The 9884-nt window shown below is 34.7% G+C and overlaps 1 long non-coding RNA gene and 1 pseudogene across 1 annotated transcript; one reads left to right on the top strand and one right to left on the bottom strand.

Annotated features, from left to right (window-relative positions):
- Positions 1 to 2384: 2384 nt before the first annotated feature.
- On the bottom strand, positions 2385 to 6508 carry LOC133830887 (uncharacterized). Its single transcript, XR_009892264.1, has 3 exons — positions 6286 to 6508; positions 2718 to 2858; positions 2385 to 2630 (listed from the first exon to the last, which is right to left on the bottom strand). It is a non-coding gene; the product is annotated as an uncharacterized LOC133830887 (long non-coding RNA).
- A 465-nt stretch (positions 6509 to 6973) lies between these two features.
- Positions 6974 to 8981, top strand: LOC133832591 (type I inositol polyphosphate 5-phosphatase 8-like; annotated as a pseudogene).
- The last annotated feature ends 903 nt before the right edge of the window (positions 8982 to 9884 follow it).

The following is a 9884-nucleotide window of genomic DNA, read 5'->3' as shown; positions in this document are numbered from 1 at the left end:
CTTCGACCCGTTCTAGTGAGATAAAGTGTTTCAAATGTCAGGGGCGAGGACACATAGCTAGCCAATGTCCAAACAAGAGAGTTATGGTGATTCGAGAAAGTGGCGAGCTCGATTCTGAAGATGAAGATCTTGCTGACATGCCACCATTGGAAGATGTTTCTATCGATGATGAGGAGTTTGGGGCAGAATCTGGTGAGATGCTTGCTCTAGTCACAAGACGAGCCTTAAACTTGCAAGCAAAAGAAGAGGAAGAAGAGGTGCAGCGAGAGAACATCTTTCACACTCGTTGTCATGTGAAAGGCAAGGTATGTAGTGTGATTATTGATGGAGGTAGTTGTACTAACGTTGCTAGTTCTTCCATGGTTGAGAAGCTAGGGCTCTCAACGCTTAGACATCCTTGTCCATACAAGTTGCAGTGGTTGAATGATAGTGGTGAAATGAGGGTTACAAAACAGGTGCTGGTATCATTTCGAATTGGCAAGTATGAGGATGAGGTATTGTGCGATGTGGTTCCCATGCAAGCTGGACACCTCCTTCTAGGAAGGCCTTGGCCATTTGATCGGCGAGTTCAGCATGATGGCTTCACCAACAAGTACTCATTCACGTTCTGTCAACGAACAATCACTCTAGCTCCATTGACGCCAAAGCAAGTATATGAAGACCAAGTGCGGTTGCAAAAATTGAGTGATAAAAAAAAATTGAGTGAGCAAAAGAAGGAGAGTGAAAAGATGAATGAGAGTGAGAAAAAAAAGAGACAAAGAGAGAAAAGGGTCGAATCAAGTGAGAGAGAAAAGAAAGAGAAGAGTTCGATCAATGAGGGAAAACAAAATAATTTTTATGCAAAAAAAAGTGAGGTTAAGGAGGCTCTTTCAAACACTAACCAACTTGATGCTAACAAGCAGGTTTTTGATCCCGGTGATTGGGTATGGTTACACATGAGGAAAGAGCGATTCCCAGCACAAAGACGTTCCAAATTGCTACCTCGAGGAGATGGGCCGTTTCAAGTGCTAGAAAGGATCAATGACAATGCCTACAGACTCGATTTACCAGGTGAGTATACTGTTAGTGCTACTTTTAATGTTTCTGATTTGAGTCCTTTTGATGCAGGTGACGATTTGAGGTCAAATCTTTCTCAAGAGGGGGGGAATGATGAGGACACCAAGACTAAAAATCCAAGTCAAGTTCCAGTTGATCCAAGTCAAGAGGGGAGGAATGATGAGGACACCAGTTTAGGAGCTTGATCAATATTTAGCTTCCTGTAATGAGTCTTTTTATTTTTAATCACGTTTTTTATTTAGTCTTTGTTTTGTGATAAGTCAAACATTTGACTTGTGTGAGTCCAATAGTCCTTTTGTCTTTAATTTTTGGTTTTTATTAGGAAGACAAAGGGTTGTCTTTAAATTTCAGTTTTCATTAGGAAGACAAAGGGTTGTCTTTATTTTTCGGTTTCATTAGGAAGACAAAAGGCTTGTCTTTAATATTTCGGTTTTTAGGAAGACAAAGGGGCTTGTATTGATGTAATTTTCGGCTATATAAGGCCTTGAAAACATTTGGAAAAATCAGATTATGTTGAAGGAAATTGTGAGTTTATTTCTTCTTGAGTTCTTGAAGAAACTTTTGAACTTATCAAGGAGATTCCTTGTGGCGTTCATCCTGACTTATCAAACGGATTCCATCCCCGTTTGTGGCGTCTTCCTCATACCAAGGTTCGTGCTTGGCTAAGCATTGGGTCGCGGTTCCATTCCAATCTCATGTGTTCTTGGTGGCTGTTCCATATTTGGTGTCGGGTTTCGTCACACTTGTTGGCGTGGTTCGTATCAATTCGTGAGAGGACTCCGACCGAAGATCGAGATGGGGGTTAAACTAGCGAACCCGGGAAACACTTCATATGCCGACGTTCTTGAGACGGCAATTGAAGTAGAAAGGTTCACTACTACAAAAATTACATGATAAGTCGGTTAAAAACTGACATCTGAATGTTCATAAGTCGGTTGGGAACTGACTTCCCATGCAGTGACTTATGATGTAAAAACATGGTAGGTCAGTTGGCGCCAAACCGACATCTGGTGTAAGACATGGTACGTCGGTGGAAAACCGACATCTGGTGTAAGACATGGTACGTCGGTTGCAAACCGACATCTGGTATAAGACATGGTAGGTCGGTTGTACACCGACCTCTGGTGTAAAACATGATATGTCGGTTCACAGCTGACTTATGGTGTAGACATTTATTGTTTGTTTTAGTAGAACCGACTTATGGTGTTTTTTTTCTCTTAAAAAGTGTATTATGCCCAAAACAAATCATGTTTTTTTATACAAACAAACTGAACAAAACAAAACATATATCACAATAATATAAAATACTAGAATTTGAACTAAGTATCTAAAATAACGAGTCTTAAGTTAATTACAAAATGACTCACATAAGCATTGTAAACTATAGTTAGACAACAAAAGTGTGTATATCTTCAAGAAAGTCTAAGTTAACATTGTAAGTATATCTCATTAAAAGTGTAAGTTAACAAAAGTGAGTGGACCTATGTAGTACTCATCAAATCCATGACGCATTGTGCCCATTCTTCACGTACTTCATTGATCTCATCCTTTGTGTAATAGTTCTTCCCGCCACACTAAAACAAAATTCATTGCATGAGTTGAATTAATATATTTAATCTTAAGGTAAAGCTAGAACTTTAATAATGAATATTTTCACTTACATTACTAGTTAGCCATCGCATTGAAAACTCATTTGTCACGAAGTCCTTCATCATCCTCATAACATAGAACCCACATTGTACTGATTGTAATGGTTGACGAGGACAAATAATTATTCTTACTTGTTAGACCTGCAACGACACCTACTTCGTTCCCAAAAATAGCTTTTAAAACTCGAATATAATTATGGAAATAAAAATATATAGGAAATAACTTCGTAAATAAATAAACAAAATAAGTCAATAACCCTTGGAACTGTGAGAATAATAATAGGAAAATAAAATAAAATAAAATTGTAAGAAAAAATGAAAATTATGCTTAACTAATCACACGTGAAGAAAGCTTTTTTCACAAAAAAAGAAAAAAATATATATAAAATTGAGGAATATTCTTGAAGAGGCAGTGTATATACTACTAGCTCGCTTAGTGTGTTTAATTAAATTAAGATAACAATTGATTAATAAAATATGAATATGTTCTCCTCTCAGTGCAGAAGAGGAAGAGAGTTGAGTGCAACAGACAAAAGAGAGTGGGAGAAGAGATAGAGGTAAGTTGAGCATATATTCAACTGTGCTATGATTAACCTAGCTAGCTAACATAACCCCACTTGCTTTAAACATGCCATATATAACTAGATATAGTAATATAGAAAATATGCCACGTTGGACTTTTTTTATGTAATATTATATATATAAACCGCTGACCATGTGAGGAGCTACCCCTCTTAGGTAAGATCAAAATTTGAGTTTTGGCTTACGATATCACCATAAAGACGTCCAAATTGAGTGGTATTACTGAACTTAAATACGTTAAGTTTCTACATTACTCGAGGCATCCCCAGAAAAAGCACAAATAGATAAACTAATATAGATTCTACAGATATCAAAACTCATTAGAAAAGGAATGGCCACAATTATTTCAAGAACGTTTATAACTTAGGCAATCCTAATTATCTTGCCTTATTGTCAATATGTCAAAACTCCAGACTCCAAAATTAATGTAGAGTCCAAGAACTTTACTTAGCTAATTGTTTAGTAGTATTATAGTATGTTTAGTGTTATCATTGTTACTTTGGATTTTTGGTTCAGACCGGGAGTTATTTGGACACTCATAGTAGTACTTATAGATTTTCTAAGTTTAACCTATAGTTTAAGAATATTAAGTATAACCTAAGGTTTGATTAATGTGTCTGATATTAAGGATTATATTATTATATTATAAGGTTTAGACATCAACCAATAGGATTTTAAGCACATGTTTTGAATGGTAATTAAGGATTAAGTATTTTTGAGGATTAAAATAAATAAGGGTAAAAGTTTGAATGTATAGGGGCAGTCAGCAGCTTTGAGCACGTTGAGGGCTTAGTCAAGGCTGTTTACTCCATTCAAACTCAGCTAAAAATGTGTAAATTCGTGTTTAAATATTCAGCGTATGCCGATATATCGCAGCTATAGGGGGCGATATATCGCAACACGTAGATACGGAAAACACGAATCGATGCACGGTCGCCTCGGGAACAAAGGTCCAGGCGATATATCGCCTATAGGGGGCGATATATCGCCTCCACCAGCATGAATTCAAATACATTTGAATTCTTTTCCCTTCAGCCATTCAAACTCCTTCAACAGTCCAGCATCTTCTGAACGAGTCTTCAGCCTCTGCTGAACGATTATTCAAATGATTTTCACCTAAAAAGCCATTATTTTTATTCAAGTAAAATCAAGATATTTTCATTCCCAAACTCTATAAATAGGACCTAGTACCCAGCCATTATTCACCATTTGCTCTAAGTTCAGAGGCTGCTAGTGTTAAGTGAGTGTGAGAGTGTAAACACTTGGTTTGGGGAAAAACTATAAGCTTAAACATCATAAGCTTATCAAACACTTTGGGAAGTGAGTTCTATAGTATTTCGGTGAAGGTTAGATTGATCTTGCAATCTTTGAGGTAAACCCAAAACTCTAGTTCTTTTCTGTATTTTTATGTTATTTCCTTTCTCAAAACCTTCTACTCAGTCCCCCCTAACCTTATTCTTATTTTGGTTAGGGAATCCAAGCTTTTAAGCATATAAGTCGGTAAGTATGTTTTCTATGGTTTAGTCTTTCCATCTCTTTCATTTCATCTCCTTTCTTTAGACTTACTCTTTCTTATGGTTTTAGGAGTGTTCCAACAATCCCAACTCAGTCCATAATCTCGGTAACTTTGGTAAGGAAATAGGCTAGAATCAACATGTTATGTGCTTATGTTATGTTATTAAAAGTGTTATGATATGTATATGTGTATGTTTGTAGGCTTGGGCATATGACCCATATGACTAACAAGACCCCAAATGGGTTATGGGCATATAACCTACTTAGCTAGTAGGACCCCACTAATCCCATGGGCATATGCTTGTTTAGTCTATGGGACCCCAAGTAATAATGGCCATTATAATAAGTGTATGTTATATGTATTATGTTAAGTCTTTATGTTTTCTTATGAAATTATGTATGTGACTTTGTGTTAGATTTTCCTTACTGGGCATTAGGCTCACTCCTTTCTGTTTATGTGCAGGAAAATAAGTTTAGAGGCGGAAAGATTCGTGACGCTTGGAGAATGTGTATCGATGATGAATGGAGTCAAGGGGCCGAGCGTTATTCGATTCGAGGATATAGTCTCCTTTTATGTTTTTATGGTTTTTATGTGTATTTTCCGCATTATTATGTAATGTCTTTTATTTTAAATCATGTTTTGTTTTAAAAACAATGGGATCCCATAATCCTTCTTAGTATTCTGTTTCTTTGTAAATGACTCTTATTTTTCAAGTTACTCAATAAATTATGGTATTTTCGTAAAAATGTAAGTTTTATGTATAGTTTCGATAATGGTCCAATTAGTCTAGATTAGTGGGTCATTACAATTAACTAGATAAAAATTGCATAACCTCCCTCCAATTCCAATACAATCAATTAAAAGTATTAACGCAATAATAAATAAGCCAAAGTAATCATTAACAATTCCCAAGCTTTAAACTGTTTTTCTAACCGTAATTTCCAGTAAACAACAAATTGTAATGAAAAATAATATATTAATAACATACATACTAACCTGAGTTGTTTTACCACTACCATACATACTAACATACATACTAGCAAAGACCACTGTGATCCTTTTTAATATATACTGAATCCTTTTTAATTTAATAGACCACATGCATTAATAGTATTAATATAATATAATATTAACAGAAAAGTCAACAACTACAACGAGTTTATATAAAGATAAACCATATATTTCACAAAATGTACACTAACAGTAAAAATAACAATTATATATACAGAGCAAGAAAAACATCTCATGCTTGGATTGGATATGATCATTGGGAATGAACAACCCCAACTGAAGCTAATCATTTTTCTTTTTGTATAGATCAAGACAAAAAAGAAAATCTCTTACTGAAACACAATTAAAATTTTATAAACCAGTCATTATTATATTCCATTTGACATTTCAATGCCTAGATACATCAACACATTCAATAAAATGCCTAGATGCATGAACACATTCAAGCACAGATCAATAAAGACCACGTACCTGAAAAATGAGCCATTTTGAATAGCTTCAAAGGAAACACAAAGTTAGATGTGAAAACTCAGGCTCCCATTTCCCCAAGTAAGCCATTCTCACAAGTCATTCCAGTTAAAGCCCGTTCTTTCTGACATATAAGCATAGCAAAATCTTGAAAAGGGTCTAACCAGAATGATGGCTGGAAAATTTGCTTCTTTATAGCCATGTCAAGATAACTGCTAAACTAGAAAATTCAAACCAATAAGCAACTTCAAAACATTGCATTCGCTGCATAAATTCAGCATGTTGTAAGTATTAATTTGTAATAGACAAAGATTTTCATAAGTAGCTCTCCTAAGAGTCAAATAGACGGTACTAAAATTAATACTTGGCTGATACTTTACTGGACACTCAAACACATTCACACACACACATATATATATATATATGCACCAGTGTACGTGTGTTTATTCTACTAAATGCGTGACATATTATAAATTTTTAATGTAATTATCTTACATGATCAGTAACAATTAGTCATTATATATCTATGGACACAAAACAGAATAAAAGGAACACATAGAGCTTTTTGACTATATATTACTGGGAAAAGGGGGAGGCTAGCTAACCTTTGGAGGTAGTTTTCCAAAAGCATCTCAATTTCTTCTTCCTCTTCTACATAAAACAAAACCAAACCAAAATTGAATTTGTTGCAATGATTATATTTCTGATGACAGTCATTATCAGCAAGTTTATGAAGAGTAAAGTCCACTCTAAATAGTAATCAAGTGGTAAAACAGTCCAAATTCAACATGTTATACATATGATGTAAGCATATAAATATATACTTCTCAAAGTCAAAAGTCTGCCCTTATTGGACCCCGGTATAGGCTGGCTGCCAGCAAGCAAATGGTGGGAATCTTCCTATGCGTGTGGGTTCGATCTGATCTTTGTTCACTCATATCCAACTTGAAGGTCTCTTGTGTTGGAACAGGCCTTATGGGGTACCTTGGCAATAAGGTATATAAATATAAACTGTTGTTCACTTTAGTCTGTACATACAGCTTAATTATTAGTCAAATATCTTGTGTTATTAAACCTGGTCTTGTTATTATTATTTGTAGGGTTCAGTATCAATCAGCATGAGCTTGAGTGGGACAAGCTTTTGTTTTGTGTGTACTCACTTGACCTCTGGAGAGAAAGAAGGAGATGAGGTCAAAAGGAACTCAGATGTTATGGGAATTCTTAAGAAGACAAGGTTTAATTCATCATCATCATCATCATCATCATCACCTTCTTCAGGAGAATCATCACCTCCTCAAACCATATTGGAGCATGAGTAAGATGATTTTCTTCCTTGATTGAGTTGTTGTTTATATTATGATTATAATTAATTAGTTGATTAATTATTAACCATTTTTTGTGACTTTGTTGTTTCAGTAAGATGATTTGACTAGGTGATTTGAACTATAGACTTGTGGCTGGTAGTAGTGGAGATTGTGAAACACATGAGTTACTAAACAAGCATGATTGGGAAGCACTTGTGGAGAAAGATCAGGTGAGAAGACTATTTATATATATATATATATATATATATTCAAACAATGGTTTGAACTTGATTGGAAACTGATATTATGGTTTTGGTTTTGGTGTATAGCTAAGAATACAACAAGGAGGTGGTCGAGTGTTCCAAGGGTGGGAAGAAGGGCCAATAGATTTTGCTCCAACTTACAAATATATTGCTAATTCAGATCATTATGTTGCTCAAACCATAAATAAATCCAAACACAAACAAAGAACACCTGCCTGGTAAGTCAGTCCAAGTCTAATCATGTTCTCTAATAATTGCATCACCAATTGAACACATCCTTTTATTTTATTAGTATTATTTTCCAATGACACTGTTGAAATTGTTGTAAACAAGTTGTGGTACTTATCATTATTATCTCTCTGTTCTGTAATATCATAGTATTATAATCATAATTATTATTATTATTATTATTATATTAAATATGTGTAGTGGTGCAGTTTTTCAATGTTCATGACAGTTTAGTATTTTTTTAATGCTGAAGGATATTTCCTAGCCTAGTTGAAGCTTGCAACCTATACTCACCACTTATTATTAAGTGTAGTTATTTTCAATAATATTCTTTGTTTTTTTCATGACCAAATTAATATTATGCAATTGATAACAGTGTATGTGGAAGCTATCATTGACTAAATAAATAAAAGCAAGTAACATGAAGAAACCGACATTTTTGCTATAAGAGTACTAATAATAGTGGAGTACTAATCATGTGCATTAAGGCAATAAGGGCTGTATTGATTAGACTATACAACTATGTGGGTGTTTAGCAAAATAGTTTTTTTCTTTGTATTTCTATAAAAGTTACTAACTGTGTGATTGTGTTAATGATAACAGGTGTGATAGGATATTGTGGAAAGGAGGAGTGAAGCAAATGTGGTATGGAAGAGGAGAATCAAAGTTCTCAGACCATAGACCTGTCTATGCTCTTTTCTCTGTACAAATAGACTCCAAAAGACACAACAGCAGCAACAGCAACAGGGTTAATATCCATGAATACTGGCTAACTCTGGAGCTGCACTTTAAATATCACCACAAAGTTAATTATACTTACACGCACTATTTAAACTCTGCTAATGCTTTAGTGGATTAATCTTTAAATAACATGTAGGAGAAGACATGTATTTTGGTGCCAAAACTAGTCAATATTTTCAGCATAGGTAAATGTCAGTTTTGAAAAGCAATGCTTGGAATAGATAGACGCTCAAAGAACATAAATACCTCTAAAAGTAACCGGCAGTTAGGCAAGCGTTTGATGCCTTTTATTAAGATATCTCTTGCAGCATCTGCATTATCAGTGATCTGTATGCAATAATGCCTCTGAAACTTAATCATAATTTCATAACACCAGCTTATAACAGTACAGCTAGGAGAAGAAAAAAATTACAACAAAATCTTAGAAGAGAAAATTTAACTCTGAGGAAATAGAGAAAGGTGTAATAAAAAATGCCTCACTGGACCAAATATAAGCAAAAGTAGACACATCCTTAGAATAATTATACAATAAAAATCCAAAAACAGAAAAAGGAAAAAGGGAAGAGAAGGTTTACCCACCATGTATTTAAGTCTAGAAAAGTGAACATATAAAATAGGAAGAGTATTCATCATTTTCTTCAGTTCAGCCATTGCCAGTGCTTCTTCATACATATTAGTAGCTGCTACAAAATTTCCCTGAAAATTTTGCAAAATTAATAAATACATGCCCCTATTTTGCATCTAGAGTACATGAAAACCAACATTTCTTCTATACGATGAAAACATTGATTTACCAGACGCTTTTCCATGTAAGCCTTCCTTACTATATTTTCTACAAAATTAGAATTTGACTCTCCGTCACAATGAAGAAGTGCAGTGCGTGCCCCAATTATATCTCCTTCACGTTCTTTAAATCTGGCATTAAAAAGATGCATTGCTGGCACTCTCTGCAACGAACATATGAGGAGGAGCATAAACATCTCCAATCATGTATAAAGCAATTGAGTCAAGACATCCTATAAAAAGCAGCAATCAGGCAAGCTTCAGCTTCAGCATCACAGAATTT

The sequence above is a fragment of the Humulus lupulus genome, chromosome 4, assembly GCF_963169125.1.
Source record: "Humulus lupulus chromosome 4, drHumLupu1.1, whole genome shotgun sequence".
Taxonomy (NCBI): domain Eukaryota; kingdom Viridiplantae; phylum Streptophyta; class Magnoliopsida; order Rosales; family Cannabaceae; genus Humulus; species Humulus lupulus.
The sequence above is the reverse complement of the archived record's forward strand: the minus strand, read 5'-3'. Positions and strand labels throughout refer to the sequence as shown.